Consider the following 21,955-nt stretch of genomic DNA (forward strand, 5'->3'; position numbering starts at 1 on the left):
GGAGGTAATGAAGACTGCCATAATGATAGGAAATTCAGTTGCATACTGTGATACTCCCTTCGCAGTTTAGCATAGAAATATAATAGTGAAGACAGCTCCTCCTACTTACAAGCATTTAATTTTGACTAATAACTGGGGAAATAGGGCACCCTCTTTCAGAGATCCTGGACATGATTTCACAGTTCAGTGACTTAGGGGACTGGGGAAAAGACAACATTCCTAGAGAAAGAAGAGTAAATAACCAGCGGATTCAAAATCAGAATAAATTGACAAGGAGAGAATTGTTTACTGCTCTATTGATAGAAGGGATAGATTTTGGAGGCATAAATGGTATTCCAACTAATGAACTATACAGAATGTACCGAGAAAGGGGCTTAATACTAGACAAAATAGAGAAGTGAGAACTTCTCCTGCAGATACCACTGAACCCTTGTATCCAAGTTTGTTGCACCCTTAGGGGGAATAGAAAGTTGGCCAACCCCCAGCTCAGATTAAAGAACTACACAGATGGAATTATATCAATTTGACAATATATGGAAAAAATGAGTCAAATACTTTAACTAGGGCATAAATACTGAGACAGAGACCTCCCAATATATGGAAAGCCTGATAACCTGATAAGTTTAAACATGAAACTTCTATCACCATCACTGGATTGGGAGGGGCTGAAATATCAGCCAGACAAGTCAACCCAATGATGAAAATTGGACAATTACATAAGAAAGAATAGATATATTGAGAGGTATGACTTTAAATTTTCCTGAGGGGCAATACCAGTTTGCAATAAGGAAGATAGGAACTAATACAATTTTAGAAGGTAAAATAAAAAGGGATCCAATCACTTTGCTTGAACCTTCTGAAGTGATTGCTTTAAAGCAGTATTGTGTGCCAGGTGGGCAAGATGAAATTACCAATACTGTAAAGGAATATATTGAGACAGGAGTGTTAGTTCCTACAACTTGATGAAATAGTCCTATCTGGCCAGTGTGAAAGTCAGATGGAACATAGAGGATGACAGTGGATCATAGACAATTGAATAAGGTGATTCCTCCCTTGTATGCTGCTGTTCCAGATACCATTACCTTAATAGAAAGGATCCAGAAATATGATGGGACTTGGTACATAGTTAATGATTTAGGCAATGCTTTCTTTACTATCCCAATCGATTCTAAACAATGGGATCAACTTGCTTTCATTGGACAGGGCTGACAATATACATTTATACACTTGCCATAAGGATATCTGCATAGCCCAACTATTTGTCATAGGATTGTGGCTGAACATTTGGATGAATTAGAGCTATCTGGTATACAGCTTACCCATTACATAGATAATATTATGATACAGTGAAAAACTGTAGAAGAAGTGGGGAAGAGTTTGACACTTTTAGTTGAACATATCAAAAGCAAAGGGTGGAAGATTAACCCTGTGAAGATTCAAGGGGCAGCTCAAACCATAAAATTTTGGGGTATACAATGGAATTGGGGCTGCAAGAGATTCTTCCACAAGCCTGACAAAAGAGTCAGAATTTTCCTATCTGCACCAATAAGAAACAGGCCCAAAAGTTTACAGGATTTTTGGATATTGGCGATATCACATACCGCATCTAGGATAAACTTTGAAACTCTTATATAAGATTACTAGGAAAAAATATGAATTTGATTGGGGGCTTGAGCAGGGCAAAGCTTTTGATAAAGCTAAGGTTGCTATTCAATTGGCCCTAGATTTATGACCTATGCAAAGTGGCCCAGTGGAATTACAAGTGACTGTATAGCATGAATATGAAAACTGGAGTTTATGGCAAAAACAACAAAGCTGAAATATACCCTTAGGATTTTGGTCTAGGAAACTCCATTCATCTGAAATTCAATATAGCCCTTTTGAAAAGCAGTTGTTAGTTGCATATTGGGTTTTGGTAGAGACTGAACAGCAGACTTTAGGTCATGAGGTAATACAAAGGCCTGGGATTCCAATTATGACCTGAGTAATGAGTACCCCAGCTTCTCATAAAATTAGACATGCACAGGAAGCTAGCATAACTAATGGAAATGGTATATTCAGAATAGATCTAAAACAGGCAAAAGTAGAGTTTCTGCTTTACATGAATTTATAGCAAACATATATACTAAGGGAAATGATATACCCTCTGAACCAAAGCAACAGTTGATACAGTCCTTGGTAAAATGTAATGAGGGATATGATGGATTAACTGAAGAACCAAAGAGACATGCATGATTTACTGATTGAACAGCAAAATATTTGGGCCACAAAAGACATTGGAAAACAGTAGCCTATAACCCATACACCAGGTGGACTTTAGAAAGTACTGGGATAGGTGGAAGTAGTCAATATGCTCAACTTGTGGCAGCACACCAAGCTATCAAAACAGAACAAGGAGGACTGTTTCATATATTCACTGATTCATGGGTAGTAGCTAATGGGTTAGCTACATGGATGCCCATGTGGAAAAATCAAAATTGAGAAATTCCTGGCAAACAAGTCTGGGGCAAAGAAATATGGGAAGATATATGGGACATGTCTTTGGTTACTAATTTGTCCGTTTCTCATGTAGATGCTTGTGTGGCCCTCACCATGCCAGAATGTGAGTACAATGCACATCAACTAGCAAAGATTGCTACCTGACATATTGTTCCTACTCTGACACCAACTGATGATCCAGTACTAGTAAAATGTGTCCATCAAATGGCCAACTGTTTAGTGGTCCAGGCCACACACCAGAGGGCACAAGACTAAGGTATTAGCTCTCCCATTCATTGTCAAATAACAAAATAAAGATAAAAGATACAAATTTATATGTATTTATGTTGACACTTAATACTAGTGGCTTATCCCTATAAGAATGTGACCCAGAAAAACACCTGTAAAACTTTAGATATCATAAATCTCTGTTATGGAACCCCAAAGCAGATTGAAAGTGACAATGGGTCACATTTCAAAGGTAATGGAATAAAGAGATATTGTGTATTAAACAACACAGAATAGATATAACATATTCCATGTTATCCACAAATGTCTAGGTCAATTGAAAGAATGAATAGATTATTGAAAGAACAGTTAAAGAAGTTAATTTCTAATAATTCTTATCAACATTAGAAAGATAATTTGTTCATTGCTTTATGTAATTTGAATAATAGACCATTGTGACTAAGTACACCTCTAGCCAGAATGATGACCCCAAATCTGCAAATTAGAAAACAAGAAGCACATAAGATCCCAAATGTTGAGTATTGGACTGTAAGGCCAGATGTTCCAACACCATATCCAGGGACACCTGGTTCAGCAGGATATGATTGACATTGCTTAGAGGACTTTTGGTTGGATAGGAAAAAATAAGAATAATCTCTACTGGAATATGTATGAGAATCTCTAAGAATCATTTTGGACAGACATCACCTAAATCAGGATTAGCAGTTTGAGGAATACATGTGTTGGCTGGAGTGATAGATTCTAAATATCAAGGAGAAATTATTGTAACATTCCAAAATTTAGGTGATGAACCTATACATCATTTTGTAAAAATTATAGAATAGTTCAAGTGATCATTATTCCTTTTGAAACAAGACCACCTGTGAAAACTGACCCTCCTTCAGAAATAACTAGCAGAGGAACTGAAGGATTGGGTTCTACTGATACAGCAAAATTGGGAGTGAAAGTGTGGGTAAAACAGAAGCCAGACGACATTCCAAAGGCTGCAGAAATTATTGTACATGGGAAAGATAATACCATAACTATTGTTTATTCAGGAGAGGATAATTACCTTTAACTTATATATTCTATCATGAATGAGGCTATGATAGTGGGTACATGGACTCTAGAAGCACAGCTGACCCTATGTCTACTTTGCTTCTGGTTATTGTTTCCTTGTTTCTTTTTGGCTTTTTGTTTGTTCAACTTGTTTGCTAGATTTGTTTCCTACAGGCTTAGTACCCTCCACCTGCAGATGCCTGATTGCTTAAGTCAGATGTCACCCCTTAACTATGGCGGTCATCTCTGAACCTGAGGTCAACTACACTCCAGATTCTAGTTAATGAACTGATTTCTCAGATAGGACCTCTTGGGTCAGGGACAGCTCTATGCCCAATCTAGCAGGAAGTAGTTATGGAAGAAGAGACCTTCGCCACTTACCCCAAGATTTTCGGCCCCATTTGTTGAGGGAGGAATGATGGGGTGCTTGTGCTCTAGCCCCACCCTAAAATACTGTTTTATGATCTCATTTTGTGTGATCCCCATTATACTGTTGTAAAGTTCTGTTGACACCAGTTGCCTAAGATATTATTTTATATGCTTATTTTCTGTTATTCTTGTTAATGTTCTATTAATACCTGTTGTCCCACCAACCTATGTGATTAATGTGAAAGTTCTTGGGTCTGAATGTAATAGTAATTTATATGGAAAGATCTTTCTCATTCATTAATAGGCTCATGTGATCTGCTTGAATCACCTGGAAGCCTAAGTCACATGTGGTGGGAGAAGCCTGATGAACAGGCAGAACAGGAAGTGTGGAGCAAAACAAGAAGGAAGTTAGTGAGCGCTGTTGGGACAGAGGAGAGAGGACATAGACAGACAAGTACAGCTTAGGCCCATGAGTTTTGTTTGCTGGTGAGGAGGCCCTGGCAGAGGCTTGGTAATGGCTTTGCTCCCTGCAGTGATCATGTTTATTTATTTTGTTCACCATGATAGATTTTGCTTTCTGGTTTTGGGATATGGCTTTCTGGTGTCTAAATAAATGTTTTTCTTCTGCCTTCTATATGAACAGTCTGTTATACTTTGTGGTGGAGAGCTACATGGGCATATTCATAGTCACCACCAGTGCTGTGAATATTGTCTTGGTGATAGAATCCCTCTGCTTGACTTCTGTTGCAAAGATAAGAGTACCTTTCCTGGGCTTCATACTACTAGGCCACCACAGCAGGAAGCAAAGCCATATTTGAGACATTGAAGAGAGATAAAACAGGATAGAGAAAATTCTAATAGCTAGCATTGAATAGGTGAAATCCTCTGATCCCATAATATTCTTTCTAGATTCATTTCCAAAAGGTTAGAAAATACCCACACCCTCTTACAGTATCCCTCTGTGATACTGAATCACAGACTACAAAAGAGTATCCCCCAACTTGTGCTGCCCACTTTCTTATCTGCAATCAGTTCAACAAAACCCTACTTCCCCCTCCATGTCCAAATGCATATGCCCCCACCTCTACTCTTTATGTTCTCTCTTATTTCCCTTTTATAAGTAGCAAACTTAATTTTAGAAGTCATTTTCTCATGTCCCTTCAATCTCTTCTCACTAAGATGTGACTCCCAACACCATCCTTTTCATGGCACTGCATTCCAGTATTGGTTCTAGTATTTGTTACAGCTCTTCTCATATTCTCTGACTCACTGGTGTTGGAGGTAGGGTTGGAATACTCTTTTTTTCCCTATTTCTACTACAAGACTCTCTCTTGATGGCCATCACTCAGCCCTATGTCCTCCTTTGAAGTTTAATACACTCATGTTTATCACCCAGTCTAGATCTTAATGGCTACTTTCTATTGAAACCCAAAATATGTACCTTTATTTCTCAATAAATTCAGTACCTTTTTGTAGTCCTTTGCCCTTCATCTACCCTTGCCCTCTCACTAGCGGACTTCAATATACATGATGAGGATCTCTTAGATAATTTAAACTACAAGTTTCTAAATCTACTCAACTCCTCTATTCTACCTCAGCTATATCTGCAACTCCACAGTATCATCTACTATCAAATCCATTGTTACCTTGTCTTATCACCACATATACCTTGCCAATTTCAGCCCCAAATTACTCTCATCCTCTTTTTACTTTCACTTTTTACATTATATTATACTATTTTTACTAATATGTTATGAAAATGGACTTGGAGGAAGTCACCGTATCATGCTGATTGGGTTCATTAAAAATTTGTAATATCTAATCCCAACAGGACTCTCAGTGTATCAAAGCAAAATACTCTTACCTTACCTAGTTGATTCAATTTCCCCGACATCCATTCTATAACTAATCTTTTCTCCTTGAGTCTTCCTCAGTACCACTTTCTTCAGCCTCTTAGCTGAGGTCCTTGTTAAAGACTTCACTGAGAAAAGTAGCTATCCATTGAGAACTCCCTCTTCTCTCCTACTCATCTCACAACTCTTTAACATCATGCCCTAGTATTCTGCAACTCCATTTTTATTATTAAAAAAGTGGATTTTTCTCTTACCAAAGTCAACCTTTTTACCTTAACATTAATCTCATCCCTTACCAGCTCTCACAGATTGTCCCCAGTATGTTCCCCTTGAGTGGGATAGGTTTAGTGAAGACTTCTCAGATTGTAGTTCTTCTCCCAGGGGTGAGGTAAGACTGAGAGGCTCAAGGTTACTATATTTTTAGAACAGAATAATTCCATATAAGGATATAAAACTGTGTAGTACATTAGGGTCTCAATGATTGGATAAAGTTTACCTAATTCTTCAATGTCTTCATTTCAAAAGGGATTGGTTAGATTTCATGTCTAGAATGTAAGATCATATTCTCAGCTAATGAGAATAATGGTCAGTGGGGGGGGGGGGGGGAGGGACTTGCGTTAGAGTCTATATAAATCACTGCCTTTTCTTTGTCTTTGGCTTTCCTACTCCAGGTGAACTGCTGTAGGATTGTCCAGATTCTCAAAATCTCTTTTCTGTCATCACTTTGAGAGGCCTCTGAGTAACTGATTTATGTAGCGACCTGAGCCATCCCACACACCCTCTTTCTAATCTTCAGTCTCTCCCTATTTTCTGGCTCCTTCCTTAATGCTTACAAACATGTTCATGCCTGTCTTATTCTTTAAAAAAAAATCACTGCATTCCATTATACCAGTTAGCTACACCTTATATAACTCTCTTACTTTTTTTAGCCAAACTCCTTACAAAAGTCATCTACATGTAGTGCCTTCTTTTTATTTACTCACACCTCCTCCTAAAACCTCTGTAATTGTATTCCAGTCTTATTACTTAACTGAAACAGCTTTCTCTAAAGTTACCATTGATCTCTTAATTGCCAAGGCAAATATCCTCTTCTCAAACCTCACACTTCTTGGCCTATCTTTGCCATTTATCAATATTGACTACTCCGTCCTGGACATTCTCTCTTATGTTTTGTTTCAGTTTGCTTTTTCTCCTGCTCTTGGCTGATTCCCATCGTATTTGTTCAACTGCTCCTCAGAATCATTGACCCATGCTTAATTTCATGCTCAGTAACCTACAGAGTCTTTCAAGTTTCTGTCTTGGGGCATCCCCTCTTTTTACCTACATGTTTACATTTCATAACTTCATAAGCTCTCCTGTTTTCAAATACTATCTCTATGTGGATGACCTCTAGATCTATTCTTTTTCCTCCAAAGTCCTTGGCCTCTCTTTCCAGCTCAAGTTGCTCTTTCTCTCTTGAGAGACAAGCCTATTTTTCATTCTTAAGAATTTTTTGTGTCTATTTTTTTGTTGTTGTTGTTACATTAGCACTAGTGTCTACTAGATAAAAGGGAATAATTAACCATGGCCTTTCTTATCTCCATGTATCCTTATGCAAATGTGGCAGAGGAAACAGTAAAGAAGTACCCCCTGGGGGAAGTGGAGGAGACAGGGAAACAGAGAGACAGAAAGAGACAGAGACAGAAAGAGAGAATCAGACTCATGAAGAGATACACACACACAGAGGAATTGACATCAATGCATGCTATTCTTTTGGTTCTGGGTTTTTTTTTTCATTTGCATTACTTTGTCTATGTTTTAAGCTTTTTCATATTTTCCAATCCCTTTTTTTAATGGATAACTTTTATTTTTTCCACTTAATAGTTTTATTTTTTGTAATTACATGTAAAGATAGTTTTAAACATTCACTTTTATAGGATTATGAGTTCAAATTTTTTCCTCCCTCTTTTCCCTCCCTCATCCCAAGATGGCAAGCCATCTGATATAGGCTATTTATATACAATCATATTAAACATATTTCCACACTAGTCATGTGGTGAAAGAAGAATCAGAATAAAAGGGAAAAAACATAAAAAAAAAAAACAATAGCAACAAAGAGAAAATAATATGCTTCAATCTGCATTTAGTCTCCATAGTTCTTTCTCTAGATACATATATAGCATTTTCCATTATGAGCCTTTTGACTTAGATCATTGCATTGCTGAGAAGAGTTAAGTCTATCAAAGTTGATCATTGCACAATGTGGCTGTTACTGTGTGCAATGTTCTGCTTCTGCTCACTTCATTTAGCATCAGTTCATGTAAGTCTTTCCAGGTTTTTCTGAAATCTACCAATTCATGTTTTCTTATGGCACAATAGTATTCCATTTCATTCATAACCATAACTTGGTCAGCCATTCCTCAGTTCATGGGCATCCCCTTGGTTTTTAATTCTTGGTCACTACAGAAAGAGCTGCTATAAGTATTTTTTGTATATGTGGGTCCTTTCCCCTTTTCTATGATTTCACTGGGATACAGACCTAGTAGTGGTATTACTGAGTCAAAGGGTATCCACAGTTTATAGCCCTTAGGGCATAGTTCCAAATTGATCTCCAGAATGGTTGGATCAGTTCACAACTCCACCAACAATGCATTAGTGTTCCAATTTTCCCACATCTTCAGTATTTATCATTTTCCTTTTTGTCGTATTAGCCAGTTAGATAGGTGTGAAGTGGTACCTCAGTGTTGTTTTAATTTTCATTTCTCTAATCAATAGTGATTTAAAGTGCTTTTCATATTGCTATCGATAGCTTTAATTTTTCATCTGAAAACTGACTGTTCACATCCTTTGACTATTTATCAGTTGTGGACGTATTGACCATTCCTTTCAGCACAGTAATATTTCATTTACCAAAAATTATTTACACATTCCCCGATTTGGGGCATATAGTTTTGTCTTTTTTCTTTTCTCTATTTTTGATATTACAAAAAGTGATGTTATGAATATTTATATATAGTTGATGCTTTTATTGATGTCACTAATTTGGATAAGAACATTTTGTAATTTTATTGAATAATTTTATATTGCTTTACCACAAATTGTCAGACCAATTCCAGCAGTGAATTAGTATGGCTCTTCCCATATCTTCCCATATTGATTTTAAATGCATTTAACTGATGCATTTTTGTCTTTATAATATAATATATTTGTCTTTATAATATAATAATATAATACATATTAACTTTCCTTTCTCTCAAAACCTTTATTTATGACTAAGGAAAATAATTAAGCAATAACATCTGATGTTACAACAGTATCTGACAGTATATACAGTATTCTTTCCTAGTAGATTTGTAAAGTGAAGAGGCATTTATACATATATTTTTATGTGTATTCTCAACTTTTAGTATTTTTAATTTTTTAATTTAACTCCTCTTTAATGATGTTTTCATTTACTTTGGGTATATTATCCTCTTAGTTCTGATTACTGCATCAGTTCAAAAAATCAATAGCATTTATCAGTTTTCTACTATGTGCCAGGTATTATGCCAGACAGTGAGGATTAAAAACAAAATGCAAACATATATGAAACAGTCTCTGATCTCAAGGAATTTACATTCTTTTGGGGAAGACAACATATTTATGTAAACATCTAAATATGTATGTATATATGTACAAAATATAGGGACAGGGATAAAGGTTATTTCTGTTATCTCAATTAATGCAGAGCAACACCTTATTTGCAAGACAACAGTCATGACCAACTGGTGATGGCTTGGGATACAGGGGATGACCTTGGCATCTTTGAAATCTGACCAAGCTCTAAGCGCTCCACAGCTCTTGGTTCAGTTGCCTTTAAGCCCATTGGAACAAATTGTTCTCATCTGCCTGTTCTGCCGATGGAAGTCTTCATATACTTAGGGTAAACAACCCCCTAACTTGTTGACAGGTCTGAGGTCTGTCAGTTATCCCCAACCTGGTTTTTCTAGTCTACCAAGATGGTTTTACTAGGGTGTGGTCACTGTGCATGCTACAGCTTCTTGGAGCCACAGGTGACAGTTGAATGGCAGTTGTACGTTAAAGGGGAATGAGCATCCCTGAATAAAAAGGCTTCAGCAGCCTTACAACAGAGCAATTAATCTTCCCTGAATACCCTGTAGTCCTCAGTTAGGGAGCAGTTGGGTTTTACAGTGGATAGTGTGCAATGTACAAAGTAGCAGATATCAGATATGAAGAGCCATTTATTTCCTCCACCAAAAAAAGAAACCTTATAAGCACAAGACTCAGGTGTACATTGACAAACACTTAAAATGTGATTTAGTAACCCATTAAAAAGGACTCACAGGAACCCACAAACTGTACCCTTCTGCCCCCTATAACCTCTTATTATATTCTACTGAGAGTTAACACACCTGGGAAGTTTGTGGGACCACTGAACAGATTTCTCTTTTATCTCCATGTGTAAGAATTTTCTGAGAGGTAAATAATTCCAAGTCCGTATCTTCTGGCCAGGCAGGCTCATCCTTTTGACAGGACTGATTGTAGAGGGCAGTACTGATGGAGTCCAGAATGTGAGGCTGAAGTTCTCAGAAAATTGGGTTACCATTCTACTCCTGATAAACAAAGATGAGATCATCTTGACCCTGAATGTGTACCCCGAGGTTGTTACATAGGAAGTTAGGATATTAAGGAATTAAGATATGGAAGTAAAAATGTTCTCATGGGAATAACCTTGCTTGCTTAAGAGAGTATATAAATCTTGACCCTCAGATCAATAAATCAGTCATGTACCAGTCATGTACAGATGATACAGGCTCGCCTAGCCTCCGCTGCTGTTATCACTTTCTTTTCTATAACTGCTGTGCCTCTGATCCGCCAGTTGCTGGCAACTGATCTTCTTCTATAAGATGGAGATAGTTACAGAAAGCAGTTACCTCGTGTTTGACAACTAGTACCTGTACCTGCTAATGATTCTATACATCTCAAGCTCATGAGGTAGTTATGAAGGCTAGAAATAGCCACATTAGGATTACTGTTCAGGAACCTATGCTTTGAAAAAAAATCACAAATCAGAAAAGGCAGTTAGGACCATGAGATCCAGTCTCAAGCCCATCTAGGCAAGCTCATGTACTCACTACCATGTGTGTATACCACCAGAGTTGCTGCTAGAGAGGGAAAATGAGAGAGAAAAAGAGAAACTTTATGTCCCTCCTGTCCTCCTCTCTCCTCCCTCTGCCACTGAAAATCTAAGGCAGAGCTGTCAGAGTCCTAAGACATTCAAAGTAGGAAGAATGATATTATTTCTGCTTTTAAAACCTTTTACATGGATAGCTTTTCCTGCCCATTTCCCTATTATCTGTTGTATAGCCAGCCCTTTTCCCTTCCATTCCAAGAATCAAAAAAGGAAAAAAGCAAAAACAAGAACCAGGATTCTCTTATTGTACATGTGTTTTAGCAAGAGAACAGAGCATATTTGCTGAGCTCACCCACATCCCAAAGAAAAATGCTCCATCCTCTTGTTGCATTAGAATTGGGGAGCAGCGCCAAGCCAATGAAACAGGAAATGCAATGTTGTATTTGAAAACACCAAGGTTATTTTTACTTTAGCGTAGATTAATGGGGAATAATTATTAAAATTAGGGCAATTAGGTGGTACAGTGGGTAGACTGCTGATCCTGGAGTCAGGAAAATTCATTTTTGTGAGTTCAAATCTGGCCTCAGATACTTACTAGCTGTATGACCCCAGGCAAGTCACTTAACCCTGTTTGCCTCAGTTCCTCATTGATAAAATGAGCTGGAGAAGGAAATGGCAAACAGCTCCAGGATTTTTGTCAAGAAAACCCCAGATGGTGTCATGAAGAGTGAGATATGACTATAAATGACTGAGCAATAGTGACAACAATTGTTGAAAATCTTAGAAAAGCAGCTTCATACAAATTTACATGAATTCCCTGAATATCTTGAATTTATCCTTTGGTTTAATAAAAACATTTTTATTATATTCATATACCATAGTTTTCTGGGTAGTTCCCCATTGGATGTGTACCTATTTTGTTTTTGATTCTTCACTGCAGACTGCTGCTATGATTATTAATATCTTGGTATACTAGGAATTGTACCTTTATTTTTCATGCTGAATTTTGCTTTTGATTTCTTTTCCTTTAAGTCTTCTTGAAAAAAAAAATAGGACTTGGAGTATTCTGCAAGTCTTTGGTCTCCTTTATTTCTTAATCTGAAGCCAAATTTTCTAACATAGTTGTCTCTGTCCTCTCCTGTGCCCACTTTCACAATGAAATTGTACTATCAAAGTACATGTTAATTTATTTGGTAAATTTTGACAACTTCTTCGTAACATTTTCTACTTCTTCATCCTCCCCATGAAATTTGCCATATAAGCCTCAATTATCTTCATGAAAATATGTTTGCTTATACTCATTATCAGTATTAAATGGCATTTACAATGCACTTTACATACGATAGCTCATTTTAGCTTCATAACAACCTTGTGAGCCAGGGGTTATTATGCCTATTTCATAGATAGGGAACCTGAGGTCAGAAAGAAAGAAATAGCCAGTAAATGTCAGAGACAAGATATGAACTCAATTTCCTCTGATTGATTCTAGTGCTTCTCCCACTATATAGTTCAAATGATCATTGACAGATCAAACTGCAGTAACTGGAGGACTGGAGAGCACAGTGGCAGGGCTTGATTACTTTCCATCTTACAGAAGAATTGTAGTTGTTGACTCTCAACTACTTCAAGGGGTGTAAGAATCCATGTTTGATTGACAGGTTGAAGGGCCTGGAGAGACCCAGCCTGCCATCACTGAGAAAGAGACACTAAACCCAAGAGTCTAAGTGACTCTGAGTTATATTCTGCACGATTAGATATAGGGAAAGGTTAAGGCCAAGAAAGAAAGAATAAAGGGTAAAGGGTCGTTGTCATAAAGACTGGAGGAAAAGCTCCTCTAACCAAAGCCTATTTCCAGAACAAGGTCTGGGAGGTCTGGCGAAAGGAGGAGAAAAAGGACTCCATTACTATGAATAATGAATTTTTAAATTCAGACAATTAGGAAACATTGATGTATACATCATTCTTCTCATTGTCATAGGTGGGATTAAAAAATGGTGCAAAATGTCTGCTGCAGCATAATCAGCCCAGCTCTCTTTTGTTCATAAGGAGGAGAAAATACCAGGTAGACTAAAACATTTAGGATGACTGATGGTTCTGTGAGCACCATGGTTCTGTAAGTTCCCCATGACACAAAAAGGATTCTACCGGTGTCCCTGTTCATTCTTCTCTGCTCTACTCATAATTGTTGTTTTTGGGCATACGTATTGGCTACTCATCCTAGATTTATACATTTCTAAGACACTTTGACTCCCTTTCTTTACTTCATATAGCTATAACTAACTTATTTTTCCCACCTGGGGCAAAGGGCAATAGCAATGGCAGCATGGGTTTCCCTGGAATGCAACTACTGACAAGAAGAAGCCTACTTGGGAAATTAAGATTTTCTAAGCTGATGGGGAAATGTAGAGTGTGATAGGGTATAGATGATGTGGGACTTAGTCTCTCAGGGTTCTGGGCAGCAGTATAGTTTATTTAGGATAGACCACAGGGAGAGGAAATGAGTCTGAAGACACTGAAATGATTCCATATTACTGCCTGGTTCTAGGGAGCCAGGGTATGTGGCTTCCAAGGGGAGGAAGGAGTCCCAAGTTGTAGGATTGGTTAGGGAAGGAACACAACGCATCTATGGTCATCAGAGGGATAGAATTGCACCCCAGGACAGTCATCTTTGTGCTAGTGCCCTTTAAATTTCACAACCTGGGTCAAAACCCTACTTGCCCCATCCTGATTATGAATATGGTACTCTATTATAACAACTACCCAGACTTTCCTACACTGACCCCTTATTCACAGGGTTGTTCACAATCAGCAAGAGAAAGCTTTTAGGAAGGGTTGATTCTCTAGACTATCATATGTGCTGCTTCATCTCTGGAAATCAGTGGAACCAACAAAGTGACCAGGATGGTAATGAAGTAGTCAGATTAAACAATTCTCCATTGTATTTGTGGCCCATATTCTAACAAACTACATAGTTAGGTTAACTGGGTATGAGACTGTCTTTGTCCTTTGACATACCAAATCAGGTGGAAAACTTATGCAATACTGAACATCTCTGATATTTATGGTGTATACCCTTCCTTCAATTCCAAATCCAGGTCTTAAAAGGAAAAATAAAAACATTGCACAGGGATGGATGACATTACTTGTTCACATAGATACAACTGATTTGCATATGAATGCTTTTTTTTCAAGCTTAGATTTTTTATATTGGTTCAACACAACTGAAATGCAAAGAGATGATTTCACTTAATCAAGAATGATCTGAAGTCAGTAGAAGGAGGGGGTTAATTATTTGCTCATTAAATTTGCTCTTTGTCAGTTGATCTCAGGATTATTTCATAGACTTCAAATTTCATGTTTTTAATTAAGCCTCTTGCTGAACTTTTTCTCTGCCAAAACGATCCTAATGACAAAGCTTTGGATAACATAGGAAAAGCTGATAGCATAGTATTAGAATATTCATAGAGAACCAATAGTGTTCTTTAGGAAAACAAAATTCATGTGCAATACCATTTCAATAAACTCACAACAAGTAACTATAGTTGACTTAGAAAAGAAAGCTCTTCCTTTGGAGAATGTATCACACACATTGGTGGAAGGAAAAGGACATTTTGTACATGGAATTACTTTTCAAAAGGCATATAGACCTGAGGTCTTGGTAAAACTGTGGCCATGAAAAACTCTGTCATACTTATCCCAGGAGGGTGGGAACTTTGTCCACTATGTATACTCAGTGAAAATTCCTTGTTTATGATCACCTTGTCCAGAATCTAAGAAGAAGTTCAATTTCAGCATCTGCTTTAGCTAATAGCTCTCTTTACTTTCTGTCTTGTAACATATTTAAACCATGCCCTATCACACTTCCAGACTGATCCTATTTAGCATTAGAGATTTATTGCAATGATTAACTATCCTAAGTATTCAAATATTTATCCTTTTTCTATTCAGTGAAATGTATCTGTGGGCTTATGTGGTTGAATCATGAAATAGAAATTTATTTGGAAGGTTGGACCTAAGAGGGAAGGAACCTGATCTGATTTTCTTAGTCCAGATATTATGCCCCTTATTCTCCCCAAATACGGCCAAAGTAAGTCATGATGAAGATGATGAGTAACTTGCCCTCTGCATGGTTTTCTGTGAGGAAAGAGTCAGTGTGAGAAATATATTGATCTCTATTGAGGAAGAGAAGGAAGTAGTGTAGGGGAGTGGAATGTGCTCTTTCCTAGCAGCTAGGCTACCTGGGTTCCATATCCTTATCTGAATGACCTGGGACAAGTCATTCAACCTCTTTGAGAATTGGCTATAAAACGAAGACAATTATCCTTCTGTTTACAAGGTTGCTATGAGGGTTAAAAGAAATAATACATGTTTGTGTTCTACTTGATAAATTTTGAAGTACTCTTCAGAGATTGTTTAAATAAACATCTTTTTGATGTTAATGCTAATACTGATAATTATATTTAATAAATAATAATATCACACTGTTTTACATGTATTATTTATTCATTTAGAATATTTTTTATTGAGGATGAAGTTTTTCCTTGTTATTTACATAGTATCCCAAAAAACTTTAGATGCTGGAATTCTTAAGACAACCTGTAACTTTCATGAAAATAACTCAAATATCACAATTTTCAACCTTCTAAAAATAATGATAGAGCATTAACTAATAATTATTTTGTCTGAAGGAAGGGCAATGATACAGAGAACAGTCCTGCATAGTGGGTATTGGAATGGGATAAAGGTTAACAGCAGTGACATTGAAGAGAATAGTCTAATCAGGGATTAAATTGTATCAACACTTGAGGCAGAAGGATACACCTGTGCCTCTGTAAGTTCGATTGGAAGAAGACAGTTCCCTGAGTAAGGGGTGCCATTACAATGGAATTGTCTCAACATTTCATTGAACTTTTCTTTTTTTGGTTCTTTTTTTGTGTTTTTAATTTTATTTTCAGTTTTCAACATTCACTTCCACAAAATTTTGAATTTAAAATTTTCTCCTCTGCCCCCACCTCAGGACAGTATGTATTTAGGGTATTTAGATTACCCTTTCCTCCAATCTGCCCTCCCTTCTATCACCACCACACTCCCTCCCCCATTTCTTTCCCTTCTATTTTCCTGTAGGACAAGTTAGATTTCTATACCCTATTGTCTATGTATTTATTTCCTAGTTGCATGTAAAAACAGTTTTGAGTTCCTTATTCTCTCTCCCTTCACCTATTCCCACTGACCCTCAGGAAGAAGACAAGCAATTCAACCTAGGTTAAACATGTGTAGTCATGCAAAACACTTCCAAAACAGTCATGTTGTGAGAGACTAGCTGTATTTCTCTTTATCCTATCCCATCCTCCTTTTATTCCATTCTCTCCTTTGACCTGTCCCTCTTCCAGAGTGTTTGTTTCTGATTACCCCTTCCCTCAATCTGCCATCCCTTCTATTATCTCCCTCTCTTATCCCCTTCCCCCCTGCTTTCTTGTAGGGTAAGATAAACTTCCATACCCAATTGAGTGTGTATGTTATCCCCTCCTGAAGCCAATTCTGATAAAAGGATGGCTCACTTATTCCCTCTCATCTTCCCCTTCTTTCCCTCCATAGTAAAAGCTCTTTCTTGCCTCTTTTATATAAGATGATTTACTACATCCTACCTCTCCCTTTCTCTTCCTTCTAGTGCATTCCTCTCAAAACTTAATTTTTTTAGATATCATCCCTTCATATTCAGCTCATCCCGTGTTCTGTCTCTAAATCTCTCTTTCTTTCTCCCTCTTTCTCTCTCTGTCTCCCTCCATATGTGTGTGTATGTGTATATACACATATATGTAAGTATGTATATATGTGCATACACACATATATATCCATATACATACACATTTGCATATATACATATATATATATATATATATATATGGATGTGTGTATATACCCTCCAACTATCCTAATACTGAGAAATGTCTCATGAGTTACATACATAATCTTTCCATGTAGGAATTTAAATAGCTCAGCTTTAATTAGTCCCTTATGGCCACTCTTTTCTGTTTACCTTTTCATGCTTCTCTTGATTCTTGTATTTGTAAGTCAAATTTTCCATTCAGCTCTGGTCTTTTCAGATAGAATGCTTGAAAGTCCTCTGTTTCATTGAATGACCAGTTTTCCCAAGTATTATACTCACTTCTGCTGGGTAGGCATTCTTGGTTTTTATTTTATCTCTTTTGACCTCTGGAAAATCATATTCTATGCCCTGTGATCCCATAGTGTAGAAGCTTTTAAATTTTGTGTTATCCTTATTGTGTTTCCACAATGCTGGAATTGTCTCTTTCTGGCTGCTTAAAATATTTTCTCCTTAACCTGGGAACTCTAGAATTTGGCTACAATATTTCTAGGAATTTTCCTTTTGGCATCTCTTTCAGGAGGTGATTGGGGATTCTTTCCATTTCTATTTTACCCTCTGGTTCTAGAATATCTGGGCATTTTTCCTTGATAATTTCTTGAAAGATAATGTCTAGGCTCTTTTCTTTATCATGGCTTTCTGGTAGTCCAATAATTTTTAAATTCTCTCTCCTGGATCCATTTTCCAGGTCAGTTGTTTTTCCAATGAGATACATCACATTGTCTTCTTTTTTTTGTTCTTTTGATTTTGTTTTATAATTTCTTGATTTCTCATAAAGTCATTTGCTTCCATTTACTCCATTCAAATTTTGATGGAACTATTTTCTTCAGTGAGCTTTTGGACCACTTTTTCCATTTGGCACATTCTGCTTTTTAAAGCATTCTTCTTCTCACTGGTTTTTTGGACCTCTTTTGCCATTTGTGTTAGCCTAATGGTGTTATTTTCTTCAACATTTTGGGAGGGGGTTCCTTTAGGAAGTTGTTGACTCATTTTTTGTGATTTTCTTACACTACTCTCATTTCTCTTTCTAATTTTTCCTTTACTTCTCTTACTTGTTTTTGAAAATAATTTTTGAGTTCTACCATGACCTGGGATCAATTCATATTTTTCTTGGAGGCTTTGGATGCAGGAGGTTTGGCTTTGTTGTCTTCTGGTTGTATGTTTTGATCTTGCTCCTCACCAATGATGTAAGAAAATACCTCTTCACGAAGAAAGTAAGAATCTGTAGTCTGTTTCCTTTTCCCCAGTTTGCACATTTCCCCAACCAATTACTTGACTTTTGAGCTCTTTGTTAAGTGGAAGGGAGGGCTCCAGAAGCAGCCTCTGTTTCATCAATGGCTGCCACCACCCTTGGTGTGGGACTGGGGCTGGGGTTGGACCACACACCCCTCTCAGTCAGGTGAGGTACCCTTTCCACTGACTTTTAAGCTGTGTTTGGCATTTGTAGGTTGAGAAGTCTGGAAACTACAAGAGCTGCCAGCAATTCAGTCCCCTAATGCCTGCTCCAGTTCAGTTGGTGTGGGCATGGCGAACTGCACTATGCTCCTTGCCCAGAGTGATAGACCCTTCCTGCCAACCTTCCAGATTGTCTTTGACTGGAAATCTGCTTCAGTCCATCATTTTGTGACTTCTGCTGCTCCAGAATTTGTTCAGGGTCATTTTTTACAGGTTTTTTGATGGGTTTGGGGAGAGAGCTCTAGCAGGTCCCTGTTTCTACTACACCATCTGACTATCTTATTGGTAGAAGTCAAAACTAGCAAATCTGTTGGCTCAGACAAGAACCTGTATTATTAATGTATTGTTAATGTATTTTTGCATAATGGGAAGATCTTTCCAATCTGTTAATCGGCCCATGTGACTTGTTTGAGTCACATGGAAGCCTGAGTTACATGAGTCTATAGTGGGAGGAGTTTGCTAAATAGGTGGTGCAGGAAGAGGTGGAGCAGGAAGGGTGGAGCAGAGCTGAGAGGAAGTGGGACACAGCAGTTAGAGCTGAGAGAGAGAGAGAGAGAGAGGAAGCAGGCAGTGAGCTGTGAGCTTTTGTTTGTGAAAAGGCCCTACCAGAGGGAAGGCTTGGGAATGGTAGTGTCCTCTGCAATATTATTGTATATATAGATTTCTTTGTTGCTGTAATGGATTTGGCTTTCTGGTGTTGGGATTCAGCTTTCTAGTGTTGGAATTTGGCTTTCTGATGTTTAAATAAATGTTTTATTTTTTGTCTTCCATGTGGAGACTTTGTTAAATTTTGCTATTCAGAATTATGCTGGCATATTCATAGCTGCCTGTAGGTGCTGTCAATATCATGTTGGCTCTACTGTACCACAAACTAAGCATGAGACAGAGGTAATGAGGGTAGGATAGAGGACCATTAAAGAGACCTCTGACCCCATGATATTCATGGAAGTGAGAAAGGAGGGAAAATACCATTTGGGACTCTCCTATTTTAATTATTTTCATTAATTATATGCTAAATTCATTCATCTATACTTTCTGAAAGAATATGGGTATTATAAGGGCCATTTAAATTTTAGGTACCTAGTAAAAGTGTGAGTTACCCCATCATAGTTACATCTTTGAGCAATTATGATTGAACATACCTTTAAGATTCATAGTATAATTGAGTCCACCTGAGTAACATTCTGAAAGTCCATAGAATGAAATAAGCTAGTTGCACTTCCTGTTCCTTCATAATGGTAAACAGCCAGAGGTGTGATTCAATCTATTATTTGTTTATTGAAACAGAGAGATTTTCTTCCTTCCATTTCTCATGAAGGACCATTTGATGTTCCTAGGTGTACAGTTCTAACTTTTATATTCTAATGGAAATAAAGAAAAGCTAAGTTAAAGGTTGATTTTATTTTTCTATACTTTAACTTCAGTGGATTTTTCCCAATTGAGTTGTCAATGATCTTGGACACATAGAATTTGAGAGTGTTAGAATCTCAAGAGAACCTAGTGGTAATTTATGCAAACATGCTCATTTTAGAATGAAGGAAACTGAGACTGAGAAAGGAAGGCATGTCGTAAAGCAAGTTAGGGGCAGAACTAGAACCATCACCTGAACCTTTTGGGTCTTGGCTTAGTTATCTTGCCTCTTCCCCTATCCCTCCAATTCTACCCTGAGACTTCCTCAGCTCATGTAGAGCTGTTGGTTTCTATCTGTTTTCTGAAGAGGGTTAACGTGGGTCAAGTTTTCAGATTCTCTGTGCCCTCTGGATTAAAGCTACACCCTGCACGGTCAAGATAAACCAGAATGAGCATTAATATGATCTGGGGAAATGCCCGTCAAGGAGGCTTTAGGTGAAAATGGAAATTTGTCTTATTATTGTAATAAATAATAATATTAACAACAATAAAACTAATATTTATATAGAGCTTTAAAGTTTTCAAAGGGCTTTACATATATTAACTCATTTTATCCTCACAAGTCTGGGAGGCAAGTGCTATGATTATTCCTTTTTTATAGATAGGAAATTGAGGTAGATGGACATTCAGTTGTTTGTCAAAAGCTGCAAAGTTAATAAATGTCTGAGGTGGGATTCAAACTCAAGTTTTCCTGACTCCAAATTCCAAACAACCCACTGTGTGATCTAGTTGCTTGTTGAGGTTAGAAAGGAACACAAATGATGGACAAATACCTAAGAAATTACATAAACTCAAAGAAACATGTCAGAATTTGGCAAAAGCATTTGTTTAATGATTGGAGACATCTATTATCCTTCTTCCTCAAGTACGAGGAAAGGTATTTTTTTAGGTAAATTACATTTCCCTAGACAGTCTGTAGATTTTGGAAGAGCTGAATTATTGTGCAAGGATTATTATATGCCACATACAGGATAATTTCTTTCCTTTCTCTAAGATTAAGCTATTATTTTATGTCTAACCTACATACAAATATATGTACAATGTATGTATATATATTTTTCAAGCTTTTTGTAAAAATGTGAATGATACAAACTTTAAAATCAGAGCTTCACCTTTTCACTAGGTCATCATTTCCCCATAGTGACTGTTTAAAAGCTTTGCTTCTCTTCTCAAGCTCCCTTCTTAGTTCTATGCATCCCCAGGCCCACGCACATTACAACCCATGATAGCTTCCGCCCTCAACTGAAGAGATTAAGGTCATTTCAGCAGAGTTCCCTCGACTCATCTCTTGTATTCTTCAAAAATTTTCAATGTTCATCACCCATTAGCTTCTTCCACTACTTAGAAGCCCTATTTACAAAAGCTAATCACTTTAGCTATCTATTTGATTCTATTTCCTTCCTGCCTCCTCCAGGAGTTTGATAAGCAATGATTTCTTCTCTCTCATGTATCTTCATTCTCTCCTTTTCACTGGTACCTTCTCATTTTATTTATAAATATGCTCAGGTCTCCCCAATTTAATATTTATGCACACACACACACACACACACACACACACACACACACACACACATATATATATATATATATATATATATATATATATATATATATGTTTTGTCTTCCTCTCTGATACAAGAGGAACTGGAATTGTAATTTCATTGGTAAAGGAGATTTCTTCCAGGAATACAGATTTTCACCTTCTCTAAGAGAAGTGACCAGAGGATTGAAAGTTTACATGATTTACTGAAGGCCATAAAGCAAGTATGTCAGAGGTGAAACTTGAATCCAGATGGTCCTCTTTACATATTTCTGTCCCCCTTCCCTTCCCTGTGCTTTCCTCTCCTCCCCTTTTCTTTCCTTTCCTCCCCTTCTCTTTCTTCCCTTTCACTTCCCTCCCCTTCATAGATCTTACTATGCCATTTCTCTCATCAATCTCTTTCAGTGGCTACTCATTATCTTCTCATCTAGTGGAGTGGTAAACCACTGAGACTAAGTCCATGCCCCTATAATTTTATTATCTTATTGCTTTTATGGGAAAAAAGTCATCTTCCTGCTCAAAAAGGAAGTTGTGATATAGAAAGAACATGCAATTTAGATTCAAAA

The 21,955-nt window shown here is 37.2% G+C and overlaps 1 protein-coding gene across 1 annotated transcript in view; it reads right to left on the reverse strand.

Annotated features, from left to right (window-relative positions):
• Positions 1 to 10,399, reverse strand: part of YIPF5 (Yip1 domain family member 5) — a 64,243-nt gene extending 53,844 nt beyond the window's left edge. The window contains exon 1 of the mRNA XM_072630643.1: positions 10,379 to 10,399. The gene's annotated coding sequence lies outside the window, so the exon portion shown is untranslated. The remainder of the gene's footprint in view (positions 1 to 10,378) is intronic.
• Between the last annotated feature and the right edge of the window lie 11,556 nt (positions 10,400 to 21,955).

The sequence above is a fragment of the Notamacropus eugenii genome, chromosome 1 (genome assembly GCF_028372415.1).
Source record: "Notamacropus eugenii isolate mMacEug1 chromosome 1, mMacEug1.pri_v2, whole genome shotgun sequence".
NCBI classification, from domain to species: Eukaryota; Metazoa; Chordata; class Mammalia; order Diprotodontia; family Macropodidae; genus Notamacropus; species Notamacropus eugenii.